This window comes from Mesoplodon mirus (assembly GCF_964341445.2).
Source record: "Mesoplodon mirus genome assembly, chromosome: 6".
Classification (NCBI taxonomy): Eukaryota; Metazoa; Chordata; class Mammalia; order Artiodactyla; family Ziphiidae; genus Mesoplodon; species Mesoplodon mirus.
Window position 1 is genome coordinate 117,721,447 of NC_138982.1, and position 15,201 is coordinate 117,736,647.

Genomic DNA, 15,201 nt, shown 5'->3' on the forward strand with positions numbered 1-15,201 from the left:
TCTTAAGCATGACATATTTTGTTAGTCCCATAATTACCTTTTCCCTCTATATTTTCAAAGTTTTTCTTTATCCTAATTCCACCCAGTTGAGAGATTTTAAAAGGGCTTCAGCCCCTCTCAAGTTTCCACAGTTCTTAAATAGATAATTGGTAAAATTTATTTTCCTATTTGACCTTTAATTATAAGACCTCAATATCATTTTTATTTCCATTTTATATTTAATCATAAAATATTTTTCCACACACAATCATTAGACTGTTCAAGTTTCAAGTTAAAAAAATATGTTCAAAGCAACAACCAGATCTTGTAGCATGGTTAAGATCATGGACTCTGTAGCTGAAACACATGGGTTCAAATCCCTGCTCTACTATATACTTACTTTCTAATACTGTCCATGCTATTTAACTTTCTATGCCCTATTTTCTCATGAGGAAAAAGGGAATAATAGTCGTACCTACTTGATAGGGTTATCCTTAAGATTAAATGAGTTACTATACTTAAAATATTAAAAAGAATGCTTGGGAAGACCACTTCTGGCGTAGCCATGATGGCTAACGCTACCACCAACCCATCACAGCTTCTCCCTCTAGAGCTTGTGGACAAGTGTATAAGATAAAGGATTCACACTGTGATGAAGAGTGATATGGAGATTGTTAGCACACTTCTGGGATTTGATAACTTTTGAAATCACATCAGAAGGAAGAAGAATTATTAAATTAGATCAAATTTTGCTAAATGGAAATAATATAACAATGCTGGTTCCTGGAGAAGGACCTGAAGTATGAATGGATTTCCTTGACTTATGCTAGATTCTGTTTTGTCTTATAATGACAACAAAATAGAATTTTTTTTAACCTTTTAATGTTTGTAGTCTGTGAAGCCAAGTTTTCCGTTAAAGGGAAATGCTTTGAAGATGCATTGTAAATGCTTGTTTTTGTAAGTTAATCATGATTATGTTGGAAAAAGAAGAACAGTTTGTTTTTTTGAAAACAAAATAAAGGTGTTTTTGTTAAAAAAAAAAGAATGCTTGGTAAGATGAGAGTACTGTGTAAGTACAGCTGACCCTTAAACAACAGGTGTTTGAACTGCATAGGTCCACTTATAGGTGGATTTTGTTCAACAGTAAATACTACAGTACTACACAATGGTTGAATTCGTGGATACAGTACCACGGGCAGATATGGAGGAACCACAGATAGGGAAGGCCAACTATAAGTTATTTATCAATTTTTGACTGCATGAAGGGTCAGTGCCCCTAACCCCTGCATTACTCAAGGGTTAACTATATAAACTATTGAAATTATTATTAAGGTATAAAGTGATGTTGAAATATGACAACGTACATACCTTCTCATCTGTCTAGTCTGGGACAGATGGAATGGGGACTTGGGAATGGATCCTGTTTCTGACACTTACTAGCCATGTAAACTTAGACTAGCTGTGGAAATTCTTTAATACTCAGTTTCATGCCCTGCAAATTGGGACTAGTCTATCTCACAAGGGTTGAGAAAATCTGGGTAAAGTGTTCAGAGAAGTATTGGGCATATGACAAACTTTCAGTCCTAACTCCTTTCCTCCTTTCTTTCTTCAACTTTAGCTTTGGGCCATGGGGAAAATGAACTGGAGAAATAGAAAGCTGGAGGACTGGAGACCAATCAAAAAGTTACTGCAACATCAATAGTAACATGGAAAGACAGCCAGCAGCAAGGAGAAAAGGAAAGCGTAGAAAGTAGGAGGCAACACATTCCTGGTAAATGATTACCTGTGGTGTTAAGGAGAAATGGAGGAATGAGTGATGATACAAAGGCTTTTACAAAAGAAGTTCCTTAGGGTGATATCACTTTGTTATGCATATTTTTCCACACAAGTCACATATGGAATTACTAATAGTACCCGAAATATTGCATTTCACTACCCTTCTAAATCTTCATACCAATATTGCTATAATTTAATTTTTTATTTTTATACCATTACTACTCCCAATTTTGTTCCTACCAATCAGTCATGGTTTCTCTGCAACTTGAGAGAAGCATTCTAATATAGCTATAAAAAAAAAGCATTTTCATCTGGGAAGATATTATTTTAAAACTCATTTTTGAAGCACTTCGTCTGTATCATAGTTTATTATACTGTGGGCTCTATTATGCTTATGAGTTGGACTATATGTAGTATCAGAGTACCCTCTGGAAATAAGTTTATTATAGCTAGGTATTTAAAAATCAGTACCAGTTATTAGTAATTTTGGAGAACATTTTCTTTATGTTAGTTATTACTTATGAAAGAAGGTACAAGGAAGTGCTTTGAAAAAATATACAAGTAGTAACAAATATTTCTATATTATCTAATATACCCGATCAATGAATAAATTACATTCTTATATATAACCTGATCAGACTTCTAATCCTAGTTTAAACACAAAGTAACACTTACAGAATGTAAATAAAAACAAAATTTTAACTTTGAAATTAGTTAAATTTTATCAGGAAAATTTGATTAAAAACTCATAGTAATTTGTATCCAGTGAATGATTTGTGTTTCAGTATACAAAAAAATCAACAATTCTATTTATAACAGTACTTATTTTTTGAATAAAGTAAAATTATATACGATTATTGTTAATTCATTAGAGGTGAAGAATTGTTGGAGATCTGGGCTAGTTTAAGACTTTATCTCCCACTTTAAATAGAGGAAGTAACCATGGTATATATAATTTAAAATACAGAAGAATAAGAAAATTTTGACAAAACTTTTGAAATCTAAGGTTTAAATAAAACAAATAAAAAATAGTTGATAGGAATACAAGAATCATAGTGATGATATTAAAGGTAATCCAGTGGTGAGATTTGAAATCCAATTTTCCTACGAGATAAAATGATAATTTATACTAAATAAGAACTAAACCAGTTTTCCATTAAATAATTTCAGAACCTATAATGTAAAGCAAGGTTAAAAGTCAATTAAATCTCAATATCAAGCTATCAGATTCTAAACTCATAAAAACTTAGTTTTAATTTGGTGATTAACATGACAGTTCTGAACAGAACCCAGTAGATGGCAGTAGGCTGTTATAAAGTCATCAAGAAGACTAAGAAATAAATTACACATTGCCAGTATTACATTTGTACACAGAGAATCTGATGAATAAATTATGCTATTCTTTCTAATATACACAGATACCACATCCCTAAGTGTGATATCTGCATATATTATAGTATGTAATATATCCTGGTTTTTTGGTAGTAAGCCATACATTCCTGATCTCTACAAACACATAATACTTTACTCATATTAGATGACAATTACTCTAAACTCAACCTCAGTAAAATCCAATCATAATCAACAACTTTAGGGATGGTTCAATGTGAGTAACATAAATATTAACTTTAAGAGCATCTAATTCATTCAGTTGGAAAAATAATTAAGGAGGCAACATTTTATAATGGACACCGTACATGACCAAGTATTTAAGGTAGCAGTTTTAGATGTGGTTTCTCCACTTACAACTGTGCAACTGTGAGCCAGTTATTGAGTATCTCTGTGTGTTAATTTCCTCATCTGTACAACTGTAATCACAAAATTTTCCTAACATAGCTCAAGTTATATATACATAAAATAAAACTGTGTACATAAAAGTAACTGTAAAACAGTACACAAATATAAGATTCTTTTCCTCAGCGTGGAAGCCAAGGACAGGATGTTTTAAGAAGAGAATTTGTCCAAAGGCATCAAATGCTTTAGTGGAATTAAATAAAGTGAAGCCTGAGGAGAAAAGTCACTAGATTTTGATGCTTTAGAGCTGTTTTTGAGTGTAAGTACATATAATTTGACTTGAATAAAGAAACGTGTTTTCCTATTGTTCCTCTCAAATAATGTAGCGGTTATGAACACTGGTGCCGAAGTCAGACTACTTGGGTTCCTAACTTCCTTTCTAGCTGTGTGACGTTGGATAAATCACTTAAATCTCTGTGCCTCAGCTTGTTCATCTCTATGCTGGGGGTAAAAACTGTGACTACCTCAACTTGAACAACTCCCTGTTAGCCCCCTCCTCTGTAAAATGAAGGTAATGGTAACATCTACTCATTCTATTGTGTGCTTCAAATGAGAGAATGTTTATGAAAGCTACACAGATATAATGTGGTAGCCTTTCCTTTGAGTGATATTTCAATTTGATTTTTGATTAGTTCTATTTCCTATTTTGTCTTATAGTGATGAATAAATGCCCAGGTATATTTACGTCCACATAGAGGGGCATCGAACTAGATGATTCCAAGATACCACACCCGAGAATAGCCTTCAAACAGCGTTAACAATTCACTTTATGACAGCAAACAAGGGCCGAACGATACAGGATACATAGCAAGTCCCTTGGCGTTTCAGGTATTATTTGAGGCCATGGGAGAAAGTAAGTTTACCTGGTTTTTATGAAGGTAAATAAGCCATAACTCAAAACCCTTCAGCAGATCAATTAAACTAACTTTGAGTGGTGTGGAAACAGTGGGAAAGAGCGGAGTTTTTATCCAAGACTAAGCAAATATTCAAAAGCTATGCATGTAGTGGTAAGTTGAGGACATATATTCATACACATTTTCTTATTTTGAATTAATGCACAACCTATCTATATAATAGGTTCATATTATATAACATATATATGTTCTATATAACATATAATATGCATGTTCTTATTTTTAATTAATGTTCCAATGTATACTTTCAAACAGATTAACATTATTTTGTTTTTAGGTTTGTGGAACTAATTTCATTGCAAGGAATAAATATGTTTGACTCTGAGTTATCCAGCCAGACCATGTAGCACAGTAAGGCAAAAATATCAATAAAACACATAGGACAGAATTTTGTGAGCAACCCTACACATTTGCCTCCTCCAACTTCAGACTGAAGAATCTTGTCCCTACCAGTTGAACCGGGTCCACTCAGTTCACTAATCCAGTCACAGGATACTATCTCAAGAAATAAACTTAAAATTTCCTGAAGATGGGAAAGAATAACTATTAAGCCTATAACCTGAAATAAAATTCTGTCTACTTTACTAGAACTTTCAGTTTTACATAAATTTTTGCAGTAACTAATATTATTATACAGTAGGTCTGTGAAATCACCTTTCCCTTCCTCCTTATTGGAAGTAGGTGGTGAAAACCCTTACTAGTTATGGACAAAGAAATTCCCTGGTGACTCCTGTGTTCTTTCTGCAGATATCCTTCTTGGGAGTTAGCTGAATTCACAGAGATGAATTCTGGCCCGCTGTTACGGACAGTACCATTTCCTTCCAAATAGCAAGGTGTGCGATTGTTCTGTCCTTCTAGGCAATGAGAAGGTTACTCTGACTCTGGAAGTCAGAATTCAGGAGTTCATTGTTGGTGCACAACTAAGCCTCACCCTCTTAGCCAGATATCAAGTGATCTCTACCTACCCAGCCTCTTAATCTGTTCTCAACTGGTTCTGAATTCAAGCAAAGACAAAATGTCACTTATTAAGCTCCATCAAATTCCAACAATGAGAAAACATACGTATATTGTTTAAGGGTACATGAATATGCAGTAGAAGTATAAAGATGTGCCTGAAAATAATATATCCCAACCTCAGGCAACACTGAGACCTTAATTCTGCTCATAATGTTCAATTTCTTAAGCTGGATATCAGGCACACAAGTATTTGTTAAATTATTCTTGAAAATATGTCTGCAGTTTTGTTTATCTAAGCTGAGCACTCTCACTTTATTCTCTTTCCTCTGCTGTTGGCAGTTCTCTGTCAATCTGAGATGAAAGGAGGGTTTATATCCAACATGTTTTGGCTAAGAACAGAACAGCTTCTTTTTTGATGTACACACTGAAAAATGGATTTTCCACTGTTCAGCACCATGAAATTTTCCCCATTCAGAGAGGCATAAAGGCTGTTACTGTGCAACCTTTTAATAACTGATATTGAGAAATTATGATCTACCTTAAAAGCTCTAGATTTCTTGCTTCTCCCCTTAACCTAACAAACATATCAATATATCATACAGAATCAGTATCATCATTGTTTCAGTGAGTTTGGAAAGTGTTCTAGGGTGATGTATCAGTGTTTATTTGGTCCTTGAAAAAGATTAATCTCTTTAAATCATTCCCATAGCACAGATTCAAATAGCAGCCAAATGTAATAAGCTAATTATGGGTAAAGATTCAAGTGTCATTCCTTATTAAATCGATGCTCTAAAAACACTTCCTAAGTTTCCTAATCAGTAGACATGAACAATTAACATCTAATTAGTCATCCATCATCCTTGCTAAAAATGTTTTAGAAGGAAAATTAAAGAGATTTCTCTCATAAAACTTTCACTGCAAATGTGAGATACTGTCCTTTTCCACTTACATATTCGTCATTTACTATCTCATAGCCTGCTTGCTAAGATGATTATTTTAAATGAGAAATCTATTAATTGGTATAGTCCAAGAATATTCAAGAGTTCCATCATTTTATGACTCCAAATGACTTTACTGACAGTTAGTACAACTGACTTCACAGAGGAGAACGTCAAGACTAACGGAGATTTAACTTGTTGATAAAGCTACACTTGCATGTTGGAAAGGTGAGTATTTAAGAACAGATCCGAAGGCAATGTTCCACCTACCTATCTTTCTTTCCTTTATAGTTTAAATTAATATTTTAATGCCTTCAACCTACTTCATAAGATCACTGACTCCCTGTTATTATGTGAGTATAACTACTAAATGCTTGTTTCCATCTGGCTATAGCAAATCTGAAGAACTTAGGTGATACAAGTTAGGGAGCTACAGTCAGGGTATCTGGGCTCAAATCTCAGTTTTAATTTCTGTGACTTTCCTTATTCATTCATGAAATGAGGATAATAATGATGCTAATAATGACAATGAAGACAGTATCTACCCCCAAAGCTGGTTTCAAGATGAAATGAATTATTACTCTAAAATGCTTACATCAGTTTTTGGAAAATGTTAAGTTCTCATTAAATATTATCTCTTTAAAATATAGCATCTCTTGAACTTTGTCATATTTCTTCCAAATTCATTTTCTAGAAAACAATGAGTATATGATCTATAACATTGAGACCACTGTTCAGACAACATAGTTCCTGGACTTTGTATGTTTCCATCATGTCTGACTAACAGAGAAGATATATCACCAGGAGAAGTGGAACATGCAGTAAGTGAGAGAAGGAGAAAATGAGGGAAGTCTAATCATTACATCATTCCCAAACAGTAAACCTTTCTCATATTCATTTAGATTTATAGGTAGCTTGGTCCTAGCAGACAACTTTGGCATACACATGGTTTCAATAGTGGCAGCTTGACTAGGAGACATTATTAAAATGCAAAATTACAAAATGATTTAACCTAGCTATAGGGCCTACAATAGAGCCATAATGGATATCAAGAAACCTACTAATATCAACTGCCTAGAGTTGAAGGAGTGCACGGGGAAGGCAGCTTGGGTTTTGTTCATTTCTTTTTCACTGATTCTATGGCAGGCCCTACCCTGGTATTAGTATATTTCTACTAAGCTTCCCAGTTTCCACTGTTCTAGGCATCCATGGGGTCTGTAGATAGAATGTAGATATGAAAAACTAATCAGTATATAAACATAATGATGCCAATGCCCTCCTCTTCTTTCTCCCCATTGTGCATTACGAACTCCCAGAATTCTCTTCTCCTCAATAACAATCTCACATTTAAGAAGATTCATTGCGATCATAGTCCACATAGAAAATTTACATATATTCAGCAATTGAGTTTTCTTCAGATAATAAATAGACTTTGAAGAAGTAAATACACCTTGAAACACCTACACTTCATAATAGGTGTCGATAACTAGACAAGGAAAAATATATGGTTTATATCTTCTTGGACCTACAGTCTAATGATAGATACAGATAAATAAACACACAGTTTTTTCAATGGGATGAGTGCTCTGGTAGGAAGTCTGTCTTCCTCTACTTCACAAAATCTATATACTATCCATTATTTCTATTTCTTCCTGCACCTGGAACCCTTCCTTCTTTTCTGGATCAGTCTCTTGGGTTTTAAACATGTTCAAGTCTCTTCGTATTAAAACACATATTTTGGGCTTCCCTGGTGGCACAGGGGTTAAGAATCTGCCTGCCAATGCAGGGGGAACGGGTTTGAGCCCTGGTCTGGAGAGATCCCACATGCCACAGAGCAACTAAGCCTGTGCACTGCAACTACTGAGCCTATGCTCTAGAGCCCGCGAGCCACAACTACTGAGCCCATGCGGTGCCAACTACTGAAGCCCATGCGCCGAAAGCCTGTGCTCCACAACAAGAGAAGCCACCGCAATAAGAAGCCCACACACTACAATGAAGAGTAACCCCTGCATGTGGCAACTAGAAGAAAGCTCTCGCGCAGCAACAAAGGCCCAATGCAGCCAAAAAAATATATATTTTTAAGTTTAAAAACAATTATTTTAAAACAGGTCTTTTCATCCCACTTCCCCTTTAAAACCAAATTTCTAAGATTTGTCTGCCCTCCTAATGTTGAAATCTTTACATTCTGTTCATTCATGACCCCACCTCATCCCTCTCCACCAACTACCTTCATAAAAATCCCTCGTCACTAAATCCAGGGAAAACGTTTCAATTTATACCTTTCTTGACCTCGGAGCAATACTCAATGAAGAACAACATTTTGTCTCAAAATGTACTATTTTCTTTGCTTCTAGGTAAGTATGATTCTTCTCTTGCACTCTGATCATTCTTTCACAATATCTTTTGCAGATAAGCATTCTCTACCAAGGCATTAAATACATATTTGATTTTTTTTCAAAGTTAAGTATAGGCACTCTTTTGTTACTATAGCACCATTATCTACTAGAAGTATAATATTAGTCACAAATGGCACATGTATCATTTTAAATGTTCTAGTAGCTACAACAAAAATGTAAAAAGAAACATATGAGATAATTTTAATGACTCAATATATCCAAAATATTATCATCTCAGGATGCAATCAATATAAATAATTATCAATGAGATATTCTGCATAATTTGTTTCCTACTAAGTTTTAGACATCTGGAATAATTTCAGGTTCATGCTAACCATATTTCAAGTGCTAAATAGCCCCCATGCAGTTAGTGGTTCCTATATCAAATGGTACAGCTCTAGTCTGTAAAGAGCAACATGATATGTCATCCATCCCCATGGCTTAATTAAGTCCTCAAAACCAAGACTTCAAAATATCTATTTGTAGCCTAAGCCTCTTCTGAGTTCTGTATATTTTACTGTATATTTGACATCTCTCCTTTGGTGCCTCAGATGCTTCTCAAATTCAATGTGACTACCTACGTTCAAAAGCATGATCTTCCCCTCACAACTTGAACTTGCTCTAATTTCGCTTATCTCAATGATTGACACTAACTATATAGTTTTACAAGGTAAAAACCTAGTTATTTTGATAAATTCCTTGTATATCTATGATGATGATATTATTATTACATCTATATTCAATTTAATAGGAAGCCTTGCTAATTTTATCTCTTTTGAGAAGTAAACTCATCACATCTTTCTTCTACCCTTAATTTGTTAGTCCAAATTAACATTATCTTTAGGATAATGACTTTCTGGACAAGATGTGGTTCTCTGTTATATACTTCCTTGATTCTCTGTTCCTTTTTATGCAGCACTAATCACAATTTATAATTAAATTTTTTTTGCTTATCTTGTTATAATTTACTGACAAATTATTAAATTGTAAATTCAATGAGCAAGAACCATGCTTGTTTTGCTCATGACTATATCCCACAATTACACTGTAAAAGTACATTCTGGGATGTACTTATCAAGAAGCAGTTTGGTCTTATTTTTCTAAACTTAGAAAAATAAGTGCATTTGTCTTTGATCCAAATCCCACTTTTAGGAAATTGCACCCTAGAAATACTCGTTCTTATATAGCACAGTAATGACTTACATTGTGTCAGTGCATACTTTATGTCAGGATAACAATTTTACCTCTATTATTGTACTTAATCCCCCAACTGACTGTGTGAAATAGATAGTATTTATCCATAAACAAACAAAATATCAAGTCCAAAGAGGTAAAATAGCTGATTTAGTTCATACACTAACTAAAGTAGTGGAACCACTAATTGACTCAGGCAATTAAATTTCAGAAATCTAAGGTTTTTTTTGACCACTAACCTACATTGCCTCATATAATATTATTACCTAAACACTTTCTAATGAAAATTTCCACAAGTAGGGAAATGACTAAATATTCTATGCTATATCCATGCTATGGAAGAAATATAGTGATGTCATAACAAAGGAAAACAAAATAGAAACATTAGATCTACAGAGAGATTTCAAAGACATATTGCTAAGTAAAAAAAAAAAAAAAGCAAATTGCACAAAAATTGAAGTGTGGCAGTAGAATTTTGGACCCCATAATCATTTTGCCCTTGTGTTACATCCCAGGAATACGTTTTCTTGCCAAGCAAAAGGGACTTTGCAGATGTAACTAATGCTACTAATCAGCTGACGTTAAAAGAAAGTGATTATACTGGGTTAGCCAGGTGATTCAAATATAATCACATAAACCCTTAAAAGCAGACCTTTCTCCTGACTAAGAACAGAAGGGAAGTTAGAGATATTTGAAGCATGAGAAGAGCTTGAAATACCATTGCTGCTTTGAAGTTAGAGGGGGCCGTGTCAAAAGATCTGGGTGGCCTCCAGTAGCTGAGGGCAGCCATTGGCCAATAGCCAGCAAGGACACAAGGATCACAGATCTACAGCTGCAAGGAAATGGATTCTGCCAAAAACCTAAATGAGCTTAGAAGCAGATTCTTCCTCCAAGTTTCCATATAAGAACTAAGTCTGGACAACATCTTGATTCCAGCCTGTGAGACCTAAAGGATAATTTCAGAGCTAGCTTAAGTGTGAGCTAATAAACTTATATTATAAGGCATTACATTTGTGGTCATTTGTTCTGTAGCAAGAGAAAATTAATACAACATGCAAAATGATCCTATATTTTTCAATAAACAACACTAGCTGTGGGTGCATATAAAGGTTTATAAGTGTACAGAAATAGAACTGGAAAGGTAAAGACAATATTGAAGAAATATTGAACTCTAAAGAGTCTTGAGGCTGCAGGGAGCACATAAACAGCGGTTTTTGTGTTTTAACTCCACGTAGGCATTTATCGGTTGACTCCTTTATCAACAATAACGTGTTCGTGTATTATTTACAAATAACAAAAGATAATGTTTTAAATTGTGGTGACTCCATTGAATTGGAAATCAATTATGATGTTTCACTTTCAAACTGTTATTCTAAAATCAGTCAAGACGCACAATATCATCATCAGTACCTAGACACTGAATGATAAACAATTACAGAAGTCTGTTCCAGGAGATCTTCTCAATACTCTTTCTGGTGGTTAAAAAACACTCATGACCCCATGAGCCCTGTGCTGTTTGCAAACCTACACTAACAGGACACTTATGAAACAAAATAAGAACCATCACTTTTAATCCTCTCCCTCACTTACAAATGAAAACTACCCTGACAAAAACTGCTGAAAATTTGACCCATATATCAGTGAGAGAATCCAGGGCTACAGAAGCAAAGCAATTTCTGCACTTGGAATCAGCCAGCCCTAAAACCCCTTTCTTCTCTCCTCCCTCCCTCCCTCCCTTTTTTCCCAACTTTTCTTCCCCCCTCCCTCCCTTTCTCCCTCTTTTCCTTCCCTTCTGTTTTCGATAAGTCATTTTCCTAACCATTTAAGTAAATGCAAAAATATCCATCAAATTTTGTACAAGTAAAATATACCTTTTTGGTATGAGTGTGAAATTCACAGAATCCTATAAATGTGGAGTTTATGAAAGTTAGATTTTTTTATTGTTAGTCATTTTCTCCAGGCAGTCTAACATTTCAACTTCAACATCAAATATCCACTGCTTTGCCGTCAAAATCAGCTAACTGCAATTTGAGACATTTTCTATATTTTAGCTTATTCATTTTTTAGAAACTCTCATGAGTAGGAAATGCATGACTCAGAAAAAAATGGACCTGAAGCAATTTAGTAATTACATTTTTTCAGCACAAAATGCAGATCTATGCTCTTCACTTAAAACATAATGGGTGTTTAGAAGTCAAGGAGTCCACAGAGACACCACAAGGACTAAATATATTATCCTTAAAAACTAATTCTGTCATTTATGATTCATAGTCAACTCCTTAAGTAAAGATACAGATTTTCAAATTATCCCATTGAGAGAGATAGAAGAGGAGAAAAGAAAACACCAGACTCACATCTGTCTCTGCAGCCAGGGAGTTGCAGTAATAACCAACTTTCTCAGTGACTTGCTAAAAATGCTATTTTCATCTGTGTTTCCTAAAAGCACCTCTTTTGAAGAAAATCCACATATCATTTTATTTTACTGGATGCTGGAATGAAAAATAGATGCCCACTGTCAACCAGCTATATTGATTACAAGCGAAAATGTGATCATTGTGCATTGACTTGCCCCAAAGCACTGCGTTCCGTCCAAGCAGCAGAAGGAAATTAATGCTTTCATACAGTGCCTAAGAAAAATATGAGATGTTGTTCACTTTTCCCTCTAGAAAAAGAAGTGTATGCAATAGCTGAAAGGTAATAGCTTTCAGAACACGAACTTGAGACTTTTATTAAAATCATTATTTAATGCACAAAAAATAATGGACTCACTGCCATGGCATTTAGAGCAACCATTTGTAGTCATTACCTCTTAGATCATAAGGTTTATTTGTTAAAAGCCAGTATTTCTCAAATTAAAATCTGCCCTTGTTTTATCTGGATTATATGTCTTAAATGATAACTTCCTATAGACATATCAATCAATCAGTGTAAAACCTATGAATTGGTCATGATAGGAATTGTTATTTGTTTATGTTTCACTTCATTTTTATTTTAACAAAAAGACTAATGACCTTCCTAGTCTTTGTAGGACACCTATGGTGAACCCAGCACAGATCTTTAAATATTTATGGATCTATATAAACTGGCTTGCATAATGATTTTATTTATTATCTCATCAGTGCTTAGCATAACATAGGCTTTAACTTAAAAATAATGCAAAGGAATTATACTATTAATTTAAAAAATTGCAAGTTCTAAATACCAAAAATCACATTCATAACATGTAAAAATTTAGAAACACAGAGATACTTTGCATTCTGGTGAATGTGTGTTCTTTGGAAATTTACTGGCTTATCAATATTCTCTATAGAAGCGTACATTCTATTTCTTAAAACAGAATTCAGGATTCAATTCAAAATTTTTGCAGCAGAAATTCAATTTCAAATCAGAAAAACAATTGTTGTAAAATTGGAGACTATATCTTTTTAACTCTGATATGTTTTACATTACAAATACTAAATGTGATATTAATCATACAACATGTGCATGATGACACCAAAACAGACACATGTATATCACAGTAGTGAACCACACTCTTGAATATAAAAAGGTGCTGAACTGAACCAGGACTTCACCCTGGCAAACAAATGGATAACTTTCAGGGTGTCAAAAAGTGCTATATTCTTCCGTGTACCAACAAATGCTGATTCTTATTGAACTATGGAGAGTTTTTTCATTGTTCTTTAGATTTCCCAGATGTACTAGTGGAGATAAAGACAAGCTTAAGTCACAGCTTCCAGATTCCTAAATCCAGTTCTTTCTCTTTTTAGCTATATGACTTTGGAAAAATTCACTAATTTATCAAGTGCTATAATCTATTTTGGAGAAAAAGTGGGGAAACAAAAGAGTGCCAGCCCTCACAGTTTCATGGACTTTGTATTCCCCATTACTTGTGTCCTGCATGTGATTCACTCTCTACCCTTTTCAGGTATTTTATAAAAGGCCACCCTCTTCATGAGATCCTCCCTGACATCCTATTAAATTTGTTTTGCTTTAATTTCGACTGCTACACCTCCACTCTTGGACATTTCCTCTCTTTCTTTCCTAATCAAAATACTTAACCTCATCAGCCATATCCACACCTTGCCTATCAAAATACTCACTAGAGTCCCCTTAGGTGTAAATAGTATTCAGACTACCACAAGACATTCTAGGAACCCATCTATACAGAAGGATATTGAAGAACCACAGCTGGTCAGCAGGGCAGCATCAAGAGCCCTTCTCCTAATGAGTCCCTGAAGCAGTCCCTGACCCGTCCTGCCTTCCAGCAGCCACTCAGTTACAACGAGATGAGGTGCAAGGCCTCCCCTAACTGATAGCCTCACACTCCAAAGAAGCCAGTATTTCTTTTAGTAACTCTAGAACTACAGCACATAGGGCTCCCACAAGGTACATTACAAGAGCCATCACACTTAGGAAAGCCCAAATTATGGCATCTCCATGATGTATTCATAGGTCCTTTACATTTCCTACCAGTACAGATGCAATTGCCCAACTTGGGGTCATCTGTAATTTTAAGTAATATTGTTGAATTACATAGCTGACAATCTATGCTTATCAGGTTTCCAGGGGAACACTAGAGTGTTAACCAAAGGTCAGATTCCCATGTAGCAGAGAAAGAGAGTTGTACTAGATGTCTGCCCACAACTATTTTTCTTAATGCCTTTCTCGATAGACTGTAAATATACCAAAGGCAGGGATATTGGCATGTTTGTTCATGCTGAATGCTAATTAACTAACTAGTCTCTATAATGATACCTGAGACAGAAGTTGAATTTTAATAAAAATGAATATCTCAGTTTTCTTTTCTATAAAATGAGGATAATAGCAATACCTACCTAGTGGTGTTACTGTAAGGATAAAATGAGACAATACTTGTAAAACACTGAACAGAGGGCCTAGCATATTGTGGATGCTCAATAAGTGCTAAATGTTATTATTTTTACTATTTTTGCCAGTAATCTATAGAAATTCAAATAGGTAAAAATCTAAAACAAATAAACCAAACCTAAAATAAGTAAATAAGCCCAAATACGTTAGTCGCTATCATTGAGTCATGCTGAATATTCTCATATGTTATTAACCTTTTTGTTGGGGCTAATTTAAACAAGATAATATGATTTCCTTCTGGAATAATAACATAACTTCCTCATAAAATGCATCCCTTTTGGATAGTTTTTTTTTTAAAGATTAGCTTAACATCTTTTATTTTTAAAGTACTTTTTTGCTGGATATTCTTCTCACCCATGTTTT

General features: G+C 34.4%; 1 pseudogene across 1 annotated transcript; it reads left to right on the forward strand.

Moving 5' to 3' along the window:
* Window positions 1–544: 544 nt before the first annotated feature.
* Window positions 545–785, forward strand: LOC309806813 (U6 snRNA-associated Sm-like protein LSm5; annotated as a pseudogene). The gene has a single exon. The product of its transcript is annotated as a U6 snRNA-associated Sm-like protein LSm5 (transcript).
* Window positions 786–15,201: the final 14,416 nt, after the last annotated feature.